A 20,199-nucleotide genomic window follows, 5' to 3' on the forward strand; every position below is an offset into this window, starting at 1 on the left:
CGGAAACCCAAGGGAAAAAGGGCTAGGTGAGGCAAATGGTAAAACCAAGGTTGGGCCTTGCTGGAGGAGTTTTATTCAAAGCGAACTGTCAAGGGGCTCCCATAAATCACCCAACCGCGTAAGGAACGCAAAATCCGGGAACATAACACCGGTATGATGGAAACTAGGGCGGCAAGAGTGGAAAAAAACACCAGGCATAAGGGCGAGTCTTCCACCCTTTACCAAGTATATAGATGCATTAGTTAAATAAGAGATATTGTGATATCCCAACATAATCCTGTCCATCATGGGGCAATCTTCAACTTCACCTGCAACTAACATGCTATAAGAGGGGCTGAGCAGAGCGGTAACATAGCCAAGCAACGGTTTGCTAGGAAGGGTGAAAAAGGTTAGGGGCTGACATGGCAATTTGGGAGGCTTGAGGAATAAGTGATAGGTAGCGCAACAAAGCGACAGAACGAAGCAACTAGCATAGCAATGATAGTAGTGAGGTCCAGGGTAGCGGTCCTCTTGCCTGAAATTCTGCTAGGAAGAAGAACGAGTCCATGAAGAAGATGAACGGGCGTAGTCGAACAAATCCTCACAATCGCAACGTTACCGGAACTATCAAGAAGAAGCAATACTGGAAAGAAGCAAACAACATGGTAAACAACCATCACATAGACATGGCATGATGCACAACCAAGTATGATGCATGTCCGGTTTAAAGAGGCATGTCATGGCAAAGTGCAACAAACAATACTACAAATTAAGTGGAGCTCAATATGCAATGAGTTGCATATTGACAAAACACCACATGGACATATTTAGTTTAATCTTGTTTAAGTACACAACAATATTAAATGTTATTAAACATGGCAAAGGTTGAAGCATATGAAAACTACCTAACTAGGCAAGTTTAAATGAGGCCGGAAACAACAAACAACAATTCCGGAAAATCCTCATATGCATATTTTGAGTTTGATACTGTTCTGCCCTAAACACAATTTTAATGTTGTTAAATAGCAAAATAAAGTGCACCATGTTAATCTAGGCATTTTTCCACCCCATTTACATATAAAGTTGATTTAAAACCGAGCTACGGTTATTTAGTTATGAAATAAATAATTTTAGCATATTATCTAAGCAAAATTAAACAAACAACATTTTAAGCATTTTAACATGGGATGAAAATGGCATATTATGAAACTAGATGAAATTCTAAGCACTTTACATATATAATTTGTTTTAAACCGATGCATGGTTAATTAATTATTACATGCATGAACATGAGGGGTTTTCTGAAAAACTGCAATTTTCTGGATAATTGGTAAAATCACAGGTAGGGAAAAAAAGCTACACTGGGACGAAACTGGCAGGCTGGCCCAATAGGAGCAGGGACGCTGGAGGCTCACCATGGGCTTCAGCCCGTTGGTGAGGAGGTAGAGGCAGGCCGCGGGGCGCAGGCTGGGCCTGCGAGCGAAGCAGAGGAGCGGCTGGGCCGGATCTGACGAAGGGGAGGTGGCCCAGGCACGGTCAACGCGGGCGGGGTGCTCGTGTCTTCAACATAGAGGAAGCAGGGGCGCGGCATGGTGGGACTGCGGGGCACGAGGAGGCTCGAGCGTCCTCCTGACGCAGAGGATGGCGGCGCTGTTCATCGATGAAGAAGACAGATGACACGACGAGGCTTGCGGTTGGAGATACAACGAGGTCGGGGAAGCACTGGACTTGCCGGATCTTGCGGTGGCAGGGGCGAAGGCAACCCAAATCGCAGGTGCTCGCTGCTGAAGGCGCGGGACTTGCGGAGCTTGGACGCGGGGCTCCGGTGACGCGGGGAAAGGCGAGGGAGTCCGGAGTCAACGAGCAAGGGGCTCGTCTCCCTCGTAGAGAGACGAGGCCGGCAGCGGCCGCGCTGGGATAGGGGAACGACGGCGCCCTCGGGCGGGTGAGGAACGACGGGCGGACCAGAGGTATGGTGAGGATGCGGATCCGGTAGGGGCGGCTCCAGGGATGAGGTGGTGATGCTCCTTCCTGTTCAACCGAGAAGGAGAGAGCAGGGGAGGTCAGAGAGGGCAAAAGAGAGAGAGACAGGGACACGCGGCAGTGGGGTCTCACCGGCGAGGTCCGGGACGAGATGGCATGGACGGGAGGCTGTGGGAACCGGGCTTGGGCGCTCGGCCTTGAGAGCGGCTGGGCTGGAAGGGCTCCGACGAGGCGAGGCAGGGGAGGCCTCGGGCGCCATGGCTTGGTTCCTGGGAGGAAGATAAAGAGAGATGCCAAGAGGTTAGAGAGAGAAAAGAAAAGAGAGAGGGCACGGGGAGCGGTGGAGTGACCTTGAGCAAGAGCGACGAGGTTCATCTGGTGGTCCGGCGAGGCACAGCGGGGTCGGGGAGGTCCTCGGCTGCCTTGGAAGGAGGCTCGGGCGAGGTGGCTGGGTTTGCCGGCGGCGACGGCGCCATGGAGAGAGGAGCAAATGAGAGGATCTCCCTCTCGGTCGGGGCAGCAGGGATCTCTTGGTGGCTCCGATCGAAGGAGCTTGATCTTGAACGCTGATTGGATGGCTGCGCAGATTAGGGAGGAGACTGCGGGTGCTCATTGGAAGAAGGTAGCTGGGCTGATTGGGCATCGATCCCAAGGGGGATTTGGGTGGAGTGGCGGCGCCGGCTGGGAGGATGGGACATCTTCCTAATTTTTAGGGTTTGGTCTAATTTGGTTAGGGCTGCCCACTATATATAGTAGGTGGCTAATAAGAGAGGGGATTCGAGCCCCTAGATTTTGATCGGACGGCTTCGGGTGGTCTAACAAAGAACGGATGATGTTTAGGATAACTCGGGATTGTTTCGGACCCACTGGTCATGGCCGCCCGGGTCAGGTCCAAGAGAATTTTTCGGACTAGGTTGCAGAGGTGGTCGGTGGCTGTGCAGAGAGGCTTAAATTGTCGGACGACAAATGAACGGTTGGTCTAAGAAAGGTCAACGGACGCAACGGAGAGAAGCGTTAAGAGGCAACTACGAGCGGATGCAAGTTTTATGAAAACATGTGGATGCAATGCGGATGATGCAACGATGAAATGCAACAAACAAATGAAGCACACACGACGAACTCGAAAAACATGGAAGGCGTCTGAAGCATCGTTCGCGGGGCGTTACAACACTCCACCACTACAAGAGGATCTCGTCCTGAGATCTAGGATGGCACCAGAGGGAAAAGGAAGAGGAAGATAAGAGGTAAACCTAAGTTGCTTCTTCGACAAACGAGTGAAACCATGAACCTTGAGAGGTTGAGCAAAATGAAAGAAAGAAAACAAGGAAGATGAACAAAGTTGAAAACACTCCGTTAGAAACGAGGAACAAGGGATACGACGAGAACCAAGAGCTTGAAAGACATGGAAATAAGAGCTTCATGAACGAAAAGAATATGACCACCTCGGTATAATGAGATAGCCAAGGAACAAGAATGACAGAATTTGGACAACACTCCGGTAGAAAAGAGAAGAAAACTTGATGAGATGAAAAGATATTGAAGAGATGATACAACACTCCGGTTAAATGGATAAGAAAAGAACACGATCCTCACAATTCGAGATGATGAGTGAAGAGAGCAACATCACCATGCCTCCGGAAGAAAGAATAGAAGATAGATCATTGGAATAAAAGAATGAAGTAGAAAATGCCAACTTGTGCCACAAATGAGCTTGGAAAGCACCCTTCCAAGAAGGTTAGAACAGAATTGTTGGAAAACCAACAACGAAACGAATAAGCTTGTAGTGGGCTTATGGAAAACATCTCAAGACTATGAGGTGACAGCCTGCCACTAACGAAAAACAATTGCTTGTTTGAGATCAACGAAGGGATGAAAACTACTTTCGCCGAGAGGATAGGAGAAAGCTTGGATCATTGATAAGCACCACAATAGCAACATTCCTTAGGGAAGGCTTTAGGTGAAATATGACACAAGATAACTCCAACAAAGAGATTCATGGATTTAAAATACCTCAATCTTGACAACATGAATCACCAAGGAAAATTGTCAAGAGTGACATAATACCACCTCAAAAGATAAGATAGAAAGAATTGCACTTCGGAATGCAAGATGAAGAATGCTTGAACGCCTCAAAACAAAACATGTGTTGAACACCATGTTTAATTTTGAGTAAAGCTTGGCGGGTCACAACTTCAAGAGAAATCTTGAAGAACAATTCCAGATTGAAAGGAATCCTTGACGAACCATCATGTAGAGCCTCCATGAAGAACTCCGGTAATAAAAGAATGATAGAAAGAAAGAGAAGTTGAAAGAACAAGGTGAGCCTTGTGATGATTTAGATGAAGCTTCGCGACGAGATATTGTGGAAAACTTGGAACTCCGGAAAAGAAAAGATGAAAACACTTGGAACTAGAATTTATTCACCGAGAACAAACTCCGAAGGAAGGGATTACTCACTTGGATGAAATAAGAATAAGATTTATTGTATGGTTAACCTTCATCAAATTAAATTGATGATAATGTGGATTTTGCATACTACTTATTCTTCTTGAAAAAGAATTAATGGGGGGGGGGGGTATAGCACAAAACTTGAGAAAGTCTTCATGAACCACCGGTAGGATTGAAAAGAACGAATGGATTAAAATGATAAACAAGGAAAAAGAATCTTGAACGAACCACCGTTAGAATTCGGAAATGACTGACGAAAAAGAAATAATCACCGGGAAGAATTAGAAGAACAAATATGCTTGAGGGGATTTAGATACAAGAGAACGGGAAGAACTCGATCTGATTAAAGAGCACTTGAATGAAGCACCAGGATAATTAGAGAACGGTAACTGGAATGATGGCCTCCGATGAAAGAAACAGAAAAAACAACTTCTGACATACTCCGGAAGAATGAAAGAGAAGAAGTGTTGAACCAAAGATGAAAAGAATTTGAAAGCGATCTTGGAGAAGGCATGTGACTGATGAAATCCATTCTTATGTCACACTTGAAAAGAATTGAGAATAACTCCGGGAAATTAGAAGAGTCAGGTAAGATCCTGGGAAAAGACCTGTGGGTTAGGGCCCACTCAAGAGAAAACACCATTGAACAATTTTAAAGAGAGGTTGCACCGGTTGAATTAAATGGCTTGAATGAGATAACAACCTCGAAATATTTTGAACGGATTGAGAATGGAAACACAAGTCTTGTGAGATATCTTCAGCACTCCAGAACAAATGAATAGGAAGAAATGAATGATTAAGAGGTACATCGGCATGAGAAAGCATTTGACACGAGGAAAAGAATATGATCAACACTGAAATCTTGAATTGGATCCACCGGAGAAGAAACAACAACGAAGGATGATGAACTTGAAACTGTTGAGCATCTTCATGGGAAATCACCGGATAAGAACATTGACGGAAAAGAATGGAGAGACTTCCCATCAATAAAAGGATACTTGATTAAGAAATCTGAGTCCTTGAGGAAAAATGGTGGGAGGGCGGGAAAACAAAGGCAACTTGGGCAGAAGGAATGGATACCATTGAGAAAACTTAGAATTGATCTCGCAAATGTTGGAAAGATCGGATCCACTTGAAGAGAAGCACACCGGTTGGAAAGAATTGACATGACAATCTCGATGATCAAGAAGGATTAGTATTCACATAGCAATATGAGAACATCGTTTAGGAAAGGTATGGATTCAACATTTGACTTCGAAGAAACTCGAATACCACAAATAAAACAAAACAAAGGATTTGGCTTGCAAAATAAGCTGGAATAAATACATATGATAGAGATTTACCCAATCACATATCATGCATCTGTCGGAAAGATATTCTAGGAGCTACTTGAATTCCCACCTATAAACTCCCAAAACTTTCTGGTTATGCAATCTGGTGTTGGGGATATAGGGGAAGCAATATATCTCACCCAAACTAACAATACCTAGATCCAAGCTGTATCCATCCGTCAACACATAACCAAGAAACCTTCGGAAATCGTGTACCTCAACCTTCGAAAAGCATCCGTTATACAAGCTATGGCAATACTCCCGAACTCCCGCCCCAGTACTGGGTGGCGTCGAGGTTATCTCACCAACAACTGCATAAAAGAGATTCTCGATGTCGGCAAAACTCAGTTATTCTAGAACTGCAACGATAAAATTGTGACGACAACACCTCGGAGCTCAACTCCCTGGGTCACTGCCACATAAAAGACAGGAGGCACCAAGAACAATGTTCTCGTCACAAAACCATCGGAACGGTTCCAAGATACCCGCGTGATCCTAAAAAAATTTAGTGAAATTTGAGGAGAGGAAACTCAAAACATCTATGTCAAGAGACCTCACCAGAGCGACGAAGGGGCTGAGGTGTAAAAAGAATCCTACTCTCCGATATATATAATCCTAAGACTCAAAATAGTTTTCTTCTAGACTCAACAACGGCCAACAATCAAGGGGGCTCCTATGGTCGGTCGAGGCTCTGATAGCAACTTGTCACGCCCAATATGCGATACTATCCTAAAGAGACTCGAAGGTCCCACCAATGATAGAACCGCATATTGAAACGCTTTTGCAAGGTGGATATCATTACATCAACATTACATAATAGATGGGGATACATACAAAAGGCAAACAATGCCACATGAGTACAACAATATATCATACACAATATCAACATCCGACTACGGATGAAACACAAACAGAAGCTCACACGACATCCACCCTGCTAGCCCAGGCTGCCGACCTGGAACCTATCCCCTGATCAAAGAAGAAGCAGAAGAAGAACTCCAAAACAAGTAAACATCGCTCTCGCATCATGATCATCGCATAACCTGTACCTGCAACTGTTGTTGTAGTAATCTGTGAGCCACGAGGACTCAGCAATCCCATTACCATGGGTATCAAGACTAGCAAAGCTTAAAGGGGAAGGAAGGGGTAAAGTGGTGAGGCTGTAGCAGCGACTAAGCAAGTATGGTGGCTAACATACGCAAATAAGAGCGAGAAGAGAGCAAGCAGAATGGTCGTGAAGCTAGCAATGATCAAGAAGTGATCCTGAACACCTACTTATGTCAAACATAACCCAAAACCTAGTTCACTTTCCGGACTCTGCCGAAAAGAGACCATCACGGCTACACACGCGGTTGATGCATTTTAATTCGGATCTGGTGTCAAGTTATCTACAGCCGGACATTAACAAATTCTCATCTGCCCATAACTGCGGGCATGGCTTTCGAAATTTTAAACCCTGCAGGGGTGTCCCAACTTAGCCCATGATAAGCTCTCGCGGTCAACGAAGGATATACCTTCTCCTAGGAAGACCCGATCAGACTCGGAATCCCGATTTACAAGACATTTCGACAATGGTAAAACAAGACCAGCAAAGCCGCCCGGATGTGCCGACAAATCCCGATAGGAGTTGCACATATCTTGTTCTCAGGGCACACCGGATGAGCAAGACGACGGGTTGGCATAGACCCTGGTTGCCCAGGGGGCGCCGGACATCACTCGGTTTGGACCAGCACTCGGAGGAGAACTGGCCCTGGGGGGGTAAAATAAAGATGACCCTCGGGCTTCGGAAACCCAAGGGAAAAAGGGCTAGGTGAGGCAAATGGTAAAACCAAGGTTGGGCCTTGCTGGAGGAGTTTTATTCCAAGCAAACTGTCAAGGGGGTCCCATAAATCACCCAACCGCGTAAGGAACACAAAATCCGGGAACATAACACCGGTATGACGGAAACTAGGGCGGCAAGAGTGGAACAAAACAGCAGGCATAAGGCCGAGTCTTCCACCCTTTACCAAGTATATAGATGCATTAGTTAAATAAGAGATATTGTGATATCCCAACATAATCCTGTCCATCATGGGGCAATCTTCAACTTCACCTGCAACTAACACGCTATAAGAGGGGCTGAGCAGAGCGGTAACATAGCCAAGCAACGGTTTGCTAGGAAGGGTGAAAAAGGTTAGGGGCTGACATGGCAATTTGGGAGGCTTGAGGAACAAGTGATAGGTAGCGCAGCAAAGCGATAGAACGAAGCAACTAGCATAGCAATGATAGTAGTGAGATCTAGGGTAGCAGCCATCTTGCCTGAAATCCCGCTAGGAAGAAGAACGAGTCCATGAAGAAGATGAACGGGCGTAGTCGAACAAATCCTCACAATCGCAACGTTACCAGAACTATCAAGAAGAAGCAATACCGGAAAGAAGCAAACAACATGGTAAACAACTATCACATAGACATGGCATGATGCACAACCAAGTATGATGCATGTCCGGTTTAAAGAGGCATGTCATGGGAAAGTGCAACAAACAATACTACAAATTAAGTGGAGCTCAATATGCAATGAGTTGCATATTGACAAAACACCACATGGACATATTTAGTTTAATCTTGTTTAAGTACAACAATATTAAATGTTATTAAACATGGCAAGGGGTGAAGCATATGAAAACTACCTAACTAGGCAAGTTTAAATGAGGCCGGAAACAACAAACAACAATTCTGGAAAATCCTCATATGCATATTTTGAGTTTGATACTGTTCTGCCCTAAACACAATTTTAATGTTGTTAAACAGCAAAATAAAGTGCACCATGTTAATCTAGGCATTTTTCCACCCCATTTACATATAAATTTTATTTAAAACCGAGCTACGGTTATTTAGTTATGAAATAAAGCATTTTAGCATATTATCTAAGCAAAATTAAACAAACATCATTTTAAGCATTTTAACATGGGATGAAAAATGGCTTATTATGAAACTAGATGAAATTCTAAGCACTTTACATATATAATTTGTTTTAAATCGATGCATGGTTAATTAATTATTACATGCATGAACATGAGGGGTTTTCTGAAAAGCTGTAGTTTTCTGGATAATTGGTAAAATCGCAGGCAGGAAAAAAAAAGCTACACTGGGCCGAAATTGGCAGGATGGCCCAACAGGAGCAGGGATGCTGGAGGCTCACCATGGGCTTCAGCCCGTCGGTGAGGAGGTGGAGGCAGGCCGCGGGGCGCAGGCTGGGCCTGCGAGCGAAGCAGAGGAGCGGCTGGGCCGGATCTGACGAAGGGGAGGTGGCCCAGGCGCGGTCAACGTGGGCGGGGTGCTCGTGTCTTCAACGTAGAGGAAGTAGGGGCGCGGCACAACGGGACTACGGGGCACGAGGAGGCTCGAGCGTCCTCCTGACGTAGAGGATGGCGGCGCTGTTCGTCGATGAAGAAGACAGACGGCACGACGGGGCTTGCGGTTGGAGATACAACGAGGTCGGGGAAGCACTGGACTTGCCGGATCTTGCGGCTGTAGGGGCAAAGGCATCCCAAATCGCAGGTGCTCGCTGCTGAAGGCGCGAGACTTGCGGAGCTTGGACGCGGGGCTCCGGTGACGCGGGGAAAGGCGAGGGAGGCCGGAGTCAACGAGCGAGGAGCTCGTCTCCCTCGTAGAGAGACGAGGCCGGCAGTGGCCGCGCTGGGACAAGGGAACGACGGCGCCCTCGGGCGGGTGAGGAACAACGGGCGGACCAGAGGTATGGCAAGGACGCGGATCCGGCAGGGGCGGCTCCAGGGATGAGGTGGTGATGCTCCTTCCTGTTCAACCGAGAAGGAGAGAGCAGGGGAGGTCAGAGAGGGCAAAAGAGAGAGAGACAGGGACACATGGCAGCAGGGTCTCACCGGCGAGGTCCGGGACGAGACGGCGTGGACGGGAGGCTGCGGGGACTGGGCTTGGGCACTCGGCCTTGAGAGCGGCTGGGCTGGAAGGGCTCCGACGAGGCGAGGCAGGGGAGGCCTCGGGCGCCATGGCTTGGTTCCTGGGAGGAAGATGAAGAGAGATGCCAAGAGGTTAGAGAGAGAAAAGAAAAGAGAGAGGGCACGGGGAGCAGTGGCGTGACCTTGAGCAAGAGAGACGAGGATCATCTGGTGGTCTGGCGAGGCACAGCGGGGTCGGGGAGGTCCTCGACTGCCTTGGAAGGAGGCTCGGGCGAGGTGGCTGGGTTCGCCGGCGGCGACGCCGCCATGGAGAGAGTAGCAAATGAGAGGATCTCCCTCTCGGTCGGGGCAGCAGGTATCTCTTGGTGGCTCCGATCGAAGGAGCTTGATCTTGAACGCTGGTTGGATGGCTGTGCAGATTAGGGAGGAGGCTGCGGGTGCTCGTTGGAAGAAGGTAGCTGGGCTAATTGGGGATGGATCCCGAGGGGGATTTGGGTGGAGTGGTGGCGCCTGCTGGGAGGATGGGACATCTTCCTAATTTTTAGGGCTTGGTCTGATTTGGTTAGGGCTGCCCACTATATATAGTAGGTGGCTAATAAGAGAGGGGATTCGAGCCCCTAGATTTTGATCGGACGGCTTCGGGTGGTCTAACAAAGAATGGATGATGTTTAGGATAACTCAGGATTGTTTCAGACCCACTGGTCATGACCGCCCGGGTTGGGTCCGGGAGAAGTTTTCGGACTAGGTTGCGGAGGTGGTCGGTGGCTGTGCAGAGAGGCTTAAATGGTCGGACGACAAATGAACGGTTGGTCTAAGAAAGGTCAACGGACGCAACGGAGAGAAGCGTTAAGCGGCAACTATGAGCGGATGCAAGTTTTATGAAAACATGCGGATGCAATGCGTATGATGCAACGATGAAATGCAACAAACAAATGAAGCACACACGACGAACTCGAAAAACATGGAAGGCGTCTGAAGCATCGGTCTTGGGGCGTTACAAGGACTTAGCAGCTGAAGCCTAAGCAGAGCTGCCTCCTTGACGCTGACGCTGACGTTTGCCGTACCAGAACCACTCCGAATATGCCGTCCTGCGCCTCACTTCTGCCGCTCCACTGTCGCAACCGTCCACCGCACTGGAGCTGTTCCTGCTACGCCGTCGTTCGCCGCCTCAGATCTGGTTCCCCGCTGCCGACAGACGGCCACCACACCACACTCAACAACTTGGCCATGGGTTCGTCCAAGGCTCCACCATCCTCCACAACTTCTAGTTTCTAGCAAACCACAAGAAGATCGTTGGAAAAACAGAAGGATGACACAGCACTGCCAGCAGAAAGAGGTACTCCTCTTCCCTTATTCGTGCAAATCTTACGTCTCTGCTCACACCGTATTCATCCCACGAAAGAAACTAGCTAAGCGCTTCTTACTGCATCTTCTTCGTGATACTAAATGCACAAGGTTTCCTCCCTTTACTATTTCACCTTTGCTAGAGGTCAGTAGCCCTCCTGGATTTCAATTCAGGGTCAGTCGAACCGCAACTAAAAGAAGCAGCACCCGCTTAGGCGCGCAGAGTACCTAGTCCGCCTATTCCCCGGGGAAGCGGCGCATCGGTGTCTATCATAGGGGTGTGGGGTGCAGGAGCTGCTTGCGCCCGATCTGGAGGTCGGCGGGGCTTGAATGGATGGCCGGGGGGCGGTGCCAAGCACGGTGGTGCGGTGAGGTCGAGGGGAGGGCGCACGCAGGGGAGGAATACTGAGCCGATGGTCGTTGGCGTTTCGAGGAAGATCGTCAACACTGACTGGCTGGAGGTAGATGAAGGCTATCTGTCCGTTCTTTGTACATCAGACGGTACAGAAAAATGGACTGACCTATTTGTTTTCAGTCGACTGTTATTTTCATAGAATCCTGTAGTAATTTAGTGTGCCATGCGTGTTGTAGAGCCATCATATCTCTCCCGTCATTTATTTCTCACCGACCTGCTATCTGCTACCTTTACACTGTACTAATTGTGCATACACTTCACCCATACTCACATTATTGTTTTTTTATGCATGGGTATTTCAGACTCTGACGCAGTGTTGATGAATGCAGAAAAGAAAAGACAGAAGTCGCTCCAGTGTAATTTGAATATAAGCACTAAGCGTTTCAGCACTCTAATGGGTGCAGTGTCAGCAGTTAGAGAGAGTAAACGTAGCTCTGCAGTTGATGATCTCAATTGCCACACACAACCATCCTAGGTGCTTGCTTTAACTTCGCGCTGTCAAATGTGGTTGCATGTTGCATATGGTGTCTAACTTGTATTGCTTCCAATTTGGTTAAATTGCATCTGCTTACTTTACACATTATACCTTTGATAATGACATGCCTTCCTGTTTTTGATACATACTACATATGTCTATTAACCATGTTCGTACATCAAACTAATGCTCTTTTGTATCCCTCGTCAATCACTTATGATGAGACAGTCACCCGAGTGGGTTACTGTGAGACGCCCTACTCGTTTAAAGAGTGCATTGTCATCCTCCCCACATGATTCTCAAGAAACAACAAGGCTAAATGAAGATAGTCAACGTAGCTCTCTAGTTGATCACCGCAATTCCCCCACACCACCATCGTAGGTGCTTGCTCTTACTTGGCAGTGTGATATGTGGTTGCATGTTGCATATGGTGTCTACCTTGTAATGCTTCTAATTAGGGTAAATTGCGTCTGCTTAGTTAACACATTATACCTGTGAATATGACATGCCTTCCTGTTTTTGGTACATGCTACGTATTTCTATTAACAATGTTCTTACATCAACCTACTTTTCTTGTGTATCCCTCATCAATCACTTCTGACGATACACCTTCAAGTTGATAGTGTAATATTGGTTGCATCTTGCATATCATTTCAAACATGTATTGCCTCTAATTTGTTGAAGTGCCACTTATAATGAGACACATCTAACTTGGTATAGTGATTTTGGTTGGATCTTTCATATGGTGTCTAGATTGCATTGCTTCCAATTTGTTGAAATGCCTTCTGCTTAGCGTTTTTCATACATATTCCATCATCCTACAAGGTGGTTGCCATACATAAAAGTTGTGTTCGTCAGTATCATGCATGAACGAATTTGGAAGTGCGAATTTCATTCCTTTTTCTTGTGTGTTTACTTGACAAGGAAAAATCTGAAAGGACGAAGGCACGAAATGATGGTGGTCCTCTAGAGCAAGCGAAACAGATGATCTCTGCAGATTCTCCTTCTACTCATACTGCAGTGCTAGTTCCAAATCTCATCTCCCCTACTCCACAACCCAAGGTGCTTGCTCTAACATGGCAGTGTGATATCTGGTTGCATGTTGCATATGGTGCCTAGCTTGTATTGCTCCTAATTTGTTAAATTGCATTTCCTTAGCTTACACATTATACATGTGAATATGACACGCCTTCCTGTTTTTGGTACATACTACATCTGCCTATCACACCATGTTCTTACATCAAACTACTGTTCTTGTGTATCCTGCATCTATCGCTTATGATGAGACAGTCACGCCCGTGGGTTAATATGAGACACAATACTCTTATAAAGAATGCAATTTCATCCTCTCCACACGATTCTCAAGAAACAACAAGCCTAAATGAAGATATTGAACGTAGCTCTGTACTTGAAGGCCGCACTTCCCCTACACCACCATCACAGGTGCTTGCTCTAACTTGGCAGTGTGATATGTGGTTGCATGTTGCATATAGTGTCTAGCTTGTAATGCTTCTAATTAGGGTAAATTGCATCTGCTTAGTTTACACACTATACCTGTGAATATGACATGCCTTCCTATTTTTGTTACACACTACATCTATGTGTTAACCTTGTTCTTACATAAAACTACCTCTCTTCTGTATCCTGCATCAATCACTTACGATGAGTCACCTTTATTCGTTGCATATTGCATATTATTTCTAGCCTGTTGCCATGTATTGCTTCTAATTTGGTCAAATACATTTGTTAGGGAACCCTTTTAATTTGGCAGAGTGATATTGGTTTCATCTTTCATATGGTTTCTAGCTTGCATTGATTCTAACAAGTTCAAGCACCTTGTGCTTAGTTTACACTTTATACATCATACATGTCAATATGTCACGCCGTCCTATTTTTCATACATATTCCATCCTCCTGTCATGCTGCTGCCTTACATGAAAGTAGTGTTCGTCAGTATCATGCATCAATGAGTTCTGAAGAGCAAATTTTATTGCTTTTTCTTGTGGGTTTGACTTGACAAGGCAAAATCAAGAAAGTTGAAGGAAAAGAGTAAGGAAGGCGATGATGGTGGTCCTCTGCAACAACGTAAATGGGGCATCTGTAAAGATTCTCCTTGTACTGATAGTGCATTACAAGGTCCAAGTCTACGCTCCCCTACTCCACCATCCAAGGTGCTTGCTCTAACTTGGCAGTGTGATATCTGGTTGCATGTTGCATATGGTGTCTAGCTCGTATTGCTCCTAATTAATATAAACTGCATCTGCTCAGCTTACACATGATAAATGTGAATATGACATGCTTTCCTATTTTTTGTACATACTATATCTGTCTATCACACCATGTTCTTACATGAAACTACTCTTCTTGTGTATCCTGCATCAGTCACTTATGATGGGACACCTTTAAGTTGGCAGTGTGATATTGGTTTGCGTCTTGAATATGATTTCTAGCATGTATTGCTTCTAGTTTGATGAATGCCACCTATGACGAGATAGTTTTAACTTAGCAGAGTGATATTGATTGCACCTTCCATATGGTGTCTAGTTTGAAGTGCTTCTAATTTGTTGAAGTGCCTTCTGCTTAGTTACCACATCATAGGTGTGAATATGTCAAGCCATCCATTTTTTCGTACATATTCCATCCTCGTATCATGACTTTGCCTTTCATCAGAGTAGTGTTTGTCAGTATCATGCATGAATGAGTTTTGAAGAGCGAATTATATTCCTTTTCTTGTCGGTATGACCTCACAATGCAAAATCAATAAAGCTGAAGGAAATTGGCAAGACATTGGATGATGGTGGTCCTTCCGAGCAACTGAAATGGAGGTTCTCTACAGATTCTACTCCGCCATCCTCCCAACAAGATTCGCAAGACAATGCAAGGCTAGACAATCAACATAGCTGTGTAGATGATTAGCACATCTCCCCTACTCCACCATCACATGTGCTTGCTCTAACTTGGCACTATTATATGTGGTTGCATGTTGCGTATGATGTATAGCTTGTATTGCTTCTAACTTTGTTGAATTGCATCTGCTTACTTTACACATAATGCCTGTGAATATGACATGTGTTCCTGTTTCTACATCAGACTACGGTTCTTGCATATCCCGCATCAGTCACTTATGATAAGGCACCTTTAAGTCGCCACTGTGATATTGGTTGTGTCTTGCATATGATTTCTAGCATGTACTGCTTCTAATTTGTTGAAACGCCATACAGTTTGAACTTGGCAGAGTGATATTGGTTGCATATTTCATATGGTGTCTAGCTTGCAGTGCTTCTAATTTGTTGAAATGCCTTCTGCTTAGTTACCACATCATAGGTGTGAATATGTCACGCCATCTTGTTTTTCATACATATTCCATCCTCGCATCATGTGTTTTCCTTTCATCCGAGTAGTGTTCGTCAGTATCATGCATGAATGAGTATTCTGAAGAGCGAATTTTATTCCTCTTTCTTATCGGTTTGACTTCACAATGCAAAATCATGACAGCTGAAGGAAATTAGTCCGGTAGTGGATGATGGTGGTCCTTCGGAGCAACTCAAACAGGGGGTCTCTACAGATTCTACTCCGCCATCCTCCCAACAAGATTCGCAAGACAACACAAGGCTGGACAGTCAACATAGCTGTGTAGATGATGAGCACATCTCCCCTACTCCACCATCACAGGTGCTTGCTCTAACTTGGCGCTATTATATGTGGTTGCATGTTGCGTATGATGTCTAGCTTGTATTGCTTCTAACTTGAGTTGCATATGCTTACTTTACACATAATGCCTGTGAATATGACACATGTTCCTGTTTCTAGAACATACGTGTACATGATGAGCACATCTCCCCTACTCCACCAGCACAGGTGCTTGCTCTTACTTGGAACTGTTATATGTGGTTGCATTTTCCGTATGATGTCTAGTTTGTATTGCTTCTGATTATGTTGAATTGCATCTGCATAGCTTACAACTTATACCTGCAACAATCACTTACCCATAAGACACATTTAACTTGGGACTGTGATGTAGGTTGCATTTTGCATTGTCTTGTAGCTTGTACTGCTTCTAATTTCTCGAAATGGCACTTACGACGAGACACTTTTTACCTGATAGAGTGATATTGGTTGCATGTTCATATGGTGCCTAGCTTTCATTTCTTCTAATTTTGTTGAAATGCCTTCCGCTTACTGTTTTTTCATACATATCCCATCCTCCTATCGTACGTGTGAATATGAAATGCTGTCTTTTTTTGTATATATTCCATCCTCCTATCCTGCGCTTGCCTTACATCAAAGTAGTGTTCGTCTGTATCATGCATCGACCAAAGAGCTAATTTTATTCATCTTCTTGTGGTTTTAACTTCATAAGGCAATATCAGAAAATAGGAAGGAAAAGAGTAAGTTAGGGGATGTTGGTGGTACTTCGCACCAACGCAAACAAAGACTCTCTAGATTTGCCACTACTACTGCCAATGAAGTTGAAGTCCCAAGTCTACATGATGAGTTCATCTCCCGTACTCCACCATTGCAGGTGCTTGCTCTAAGTTGATAGTGTGATAATTGGTTTCATGTTGCATATGTTGTCTAGCCTGTATTTCTTCTATTTTGATTAAATTGCACCTGCTGAGTTTATACGTTATACATGTGCATATGACATGGCTTTCTGTGTCTAGAATACACTGCATCTATCTATCATACCATGTTCTTACATCAAAGTACCGCTGTTGTGTATCCCGCATCAGTCACTCATGATTGGACGTTTTTAACATGGCAGTATGATAGTGGTTGCATCTTGCATTGATTTCTACTTTGTACTGCTTCTAATTTTTTGAATTGCCACTTATGACAAGAAACTTTTAACTTGGCAAAGTAATATTGGTTGCATCTTTCATATGGTGTCTAGCTTGCATTACTTCTATTTTCTTGAAAATCCTTCTGCTTAGTTTGCACATCGTAGCTATGAATGTGTCATGTCGTCCTATTTTTCTTACATATTCCATCCTTATATGGTTGTATTACATCAAAGTATTGCTTGTCTGTATCATGCATCAATGAGTTCTGAAGAGCGATTTTATTCTTTTGTGTTGTGGGTACGGCTTGACATGGCAAAGTCAAAAAAGAGCAAGGAAAATAATATAGTAGGGAGTGCTGTTACTCGTCGGGTGAAATGGAAAAGGATATATCGTCGAGATTCTGCTGGTACTTATAGTGCAGTAGAAGGTCTAAGTCCACCGGCTAAATCTACAAACACAGTATCACCTGCTCCACCAGCTGCAGCATCCGCTTCAACTGTACCAGCATCTCAACGAGTTACTCATTCGTTTGCTCCGGAACTGGCCAGTTCCCAAGCTGCCTTCACACCTAACACTACTTCTGAAGCACTGCTGACACAACAGGACTTGGCAAGATCAGATGAACCTCATGAGCATCAACACCAAGACGGTACCTGACCGAGTCAAGTTGCAGTTGCATGCTCCTTTATATGTACTCTCGCAGTTTGATGTACACTAACACTTTCCATATTGTTGTTGAACTAGCACCACGACACAAGCGGAAACAGACATCAGGGATAATGCTTGATAGATTAATAAAATCTAAAGGAGGAAGAATGGAGATCCATTTTGAGGTAGGTTTAAAAAGGCCACATGATGCTACAGAGTCAGCCAAGTTAATATCAGAGGCACCCGTTGCCGTTAGGTGTCATGCACGTATCCTCCCAATGTGGATCCAGTACAGGAATGAGAAAGACAATACCCAGTTTAACACCTTCCTTGACCATTTATCCGTAAGTAATGTTATTCATCACAATTAGTAATATTGTCTTGCTCTGTCCCATACTTTCTAGCTTCCTCCTAATAAGACTCACATTCTTTTTTCAACAGATGAGGTTCAAGTTGGATCCGAAATATGATGCAACTAAACAAGCATGCACTCATGTTTTTTAGTCTGCTCTGCGACAGTATCGGTACCACCTTAGAAAGTCTCACTTTGAAGGCAAGGCTAACAATGAAATCGCCCAAACATCTCCAGTGGAATATATTACAGATGAAGACTGGACAGCCCTCGCTAAACACTGGTCTGATCCAAAGTATCAGGTAGGCTATATATATTTGATCAGACCACATATTGAACTTGTATTTATGTATGTGCCTTACAAGTGTATCTTCTTGTAGGCTAACTGTTTGAAGAACAAAACCAACCGTTCTAAAGTGAAATTCCAACAAACAACAGGATCTCGTAGCTACATTGCACACTGCGAGGCTCTTGTAAATAGCTGCTACTTCCTTCTTTTTTTGTGCCATATTATCGTATCTATATTGACTTGTTCCAAATACAGAGGAACGCCTATGAGGACCAACAAGAACTTGAACCGAATGCAGTGCAAATCTTCAAGGATTGCCACACCAGCAAGATGAAGGGCATGAGCACACCAGTTCAAGCCGCTGTTGTAAGTTCTTACTCCTCCTGCCTTGAACTGATTGGTACTGTGATGTGTTCATTTAACTACTTGGTTTGCAGCCAATGTCAGTTACTCTGTTCACTTTTATACACAGTTGTCTTAATGTATCATTTCACCTTACATGGTTTAAAAGAGATGAAGGATATTCTTTTGGTCTTGATCTATAATCTAGTTGTTATGTTCACGTGCGCACACAATGATAAAATAGCCTGTTTGTTTTATATCTGTTTACCCATGATATGAATGATGTCATACTATGTTCATCCTGTCAGATTTCGGGTTCCGGCAGACCCTTGAGGTTCGAACTCTGGGGTGCGCGCAAAGATCTCTCCTCTACCTACCCACGTCCCAACGCCTTGCTAAGAATCTAGGCTAGCAAGATGAACAACTCAAGGGACACGGAGTTTATACTTGTTCAGGCCACCATTGTGGTGTAATACCCTACTCCAGTGTGTGGTGTGTGGATTGCCTTAGGGGCTGATGATGAACAATACAAAGGAAGAACCGCCTCGCGAGGGGAGGAGTTCTTGTGTTGGTGTGGGTGGTTCTGGCTAAGGTTCAATTGGTCGATCTCCCGGGTGCCCAATGAGGTGTCCCGCCTACAGTGGTGGCTAGCCCTATATATAGAGGCCCTGGTCCTCTCCCCAAATATTGAGCGGGAAGGGCACCAACAACGACCATTTTGAAGGGGAACATCTAGTACACTTATCCTGACTAAAGTTGGTCTTCGACTGCCAAAAGGCCCTGACGATGACACCGTCTTGGGCTCCACGACGACCTCCATCCTGCCGCCCTGCTGGTTTTGGTTTTGTTGCACCGAAATGGTAGCCTTTGCCTGATGCCTTGGTTTGTGTTTGCTCCCTTTGCACCAAAGAGGATACAAGGATACTGCGCAGGCCGACGCCCGCCTGGCGCCTGCCTGGTCTTGATCGTCATGGCTTGCATCATTTGCACCTTGCGAGGTACACTGCCTTGATCTCTCCGCCTCCTCGCGAGCCTGCCTGGTGAGGCTGTTCCTGGGGAGCTTCCTGTCATCCGCCCCGCGAGGCTTGGCCCCTCGCGAGGGTCTTGAGCTTGAGTTGATGAAGATGGGCCGGACTGGGCCACTGCCCGAGACATGCCACAGGCCGCAGGCAGGCAAGTATGGGGACCCCCGTTCCTAGAACGCCGACAGTAGCCCCCGGGCCCAATGCGCGCTCGCACTTGGCTTAGCAGAGAAGCGAAGGGGCAAGTGTGAAGCGCCGTGGGCCCCATCAGCCTGTGACCTCAGGCGCCGCGTGGCGATTGATTGGATGTGGGCATCTCTGCTTCCCCACGACGCCCCGACAACCGCTCGTCTTGACAAGTCCCTGCATGCAAAATGAGTCATGATTACCTGCAATCGTGGAGGCCGACGGTTGGCCTCCTCCGGACTATAAGTACGGACAGGCGAGAGCCCCCGCAGTCCATCTCTTCCTGCTTCCCTCCTTCCTCGTCTTCCTCGCTCCTCCTCCACTGGCCCGTCGCGTCCCATGGCGACCACGAAGAGGTTTTCAGTCACGGAGAAAGGGAAGGCCCGCCGGGAGGGGCCTGACTCTCCTCCGGCTAAGCATGGCCGAGGTCGTCCCCGCAAGCATCCTACGTCCCCCGCAGTGGATCCCCGCGGTCATGGTTGCGATCCCCCGTGAGGTGATGCGCGCCTGATGGGTGAGGGAAGGCGTGTCGCGGCCGCGCGGCCTCCCTGGCCGTGCGGTGATGCACTGCCGGAGTTCGTCGTGTGGTCAGTGGACCCAACCGGAAGCTGGCTCCAGCTTCCTCGCTCTTTTGCAGGTGAACTCCCGTCCAGCGCTCCTGGTGGCCTCTGGCTTTAAGCGGACGGT

Source organism: Triticum dicoccoides, chromosome 3B (genome assembly GCF_002162155.2).
Source record: "Triticum dicoccoides isolate Atlit2015 ecotype Zavitan chromosome 3B, WEW_v2.0, whole genome shotgun sequence".
NCBI lineage: Eukaryota > Viridiplantae > Streptophyta > Magnoliopsida > Poales > Poaceae > Triticum > Triticum dicoccoides.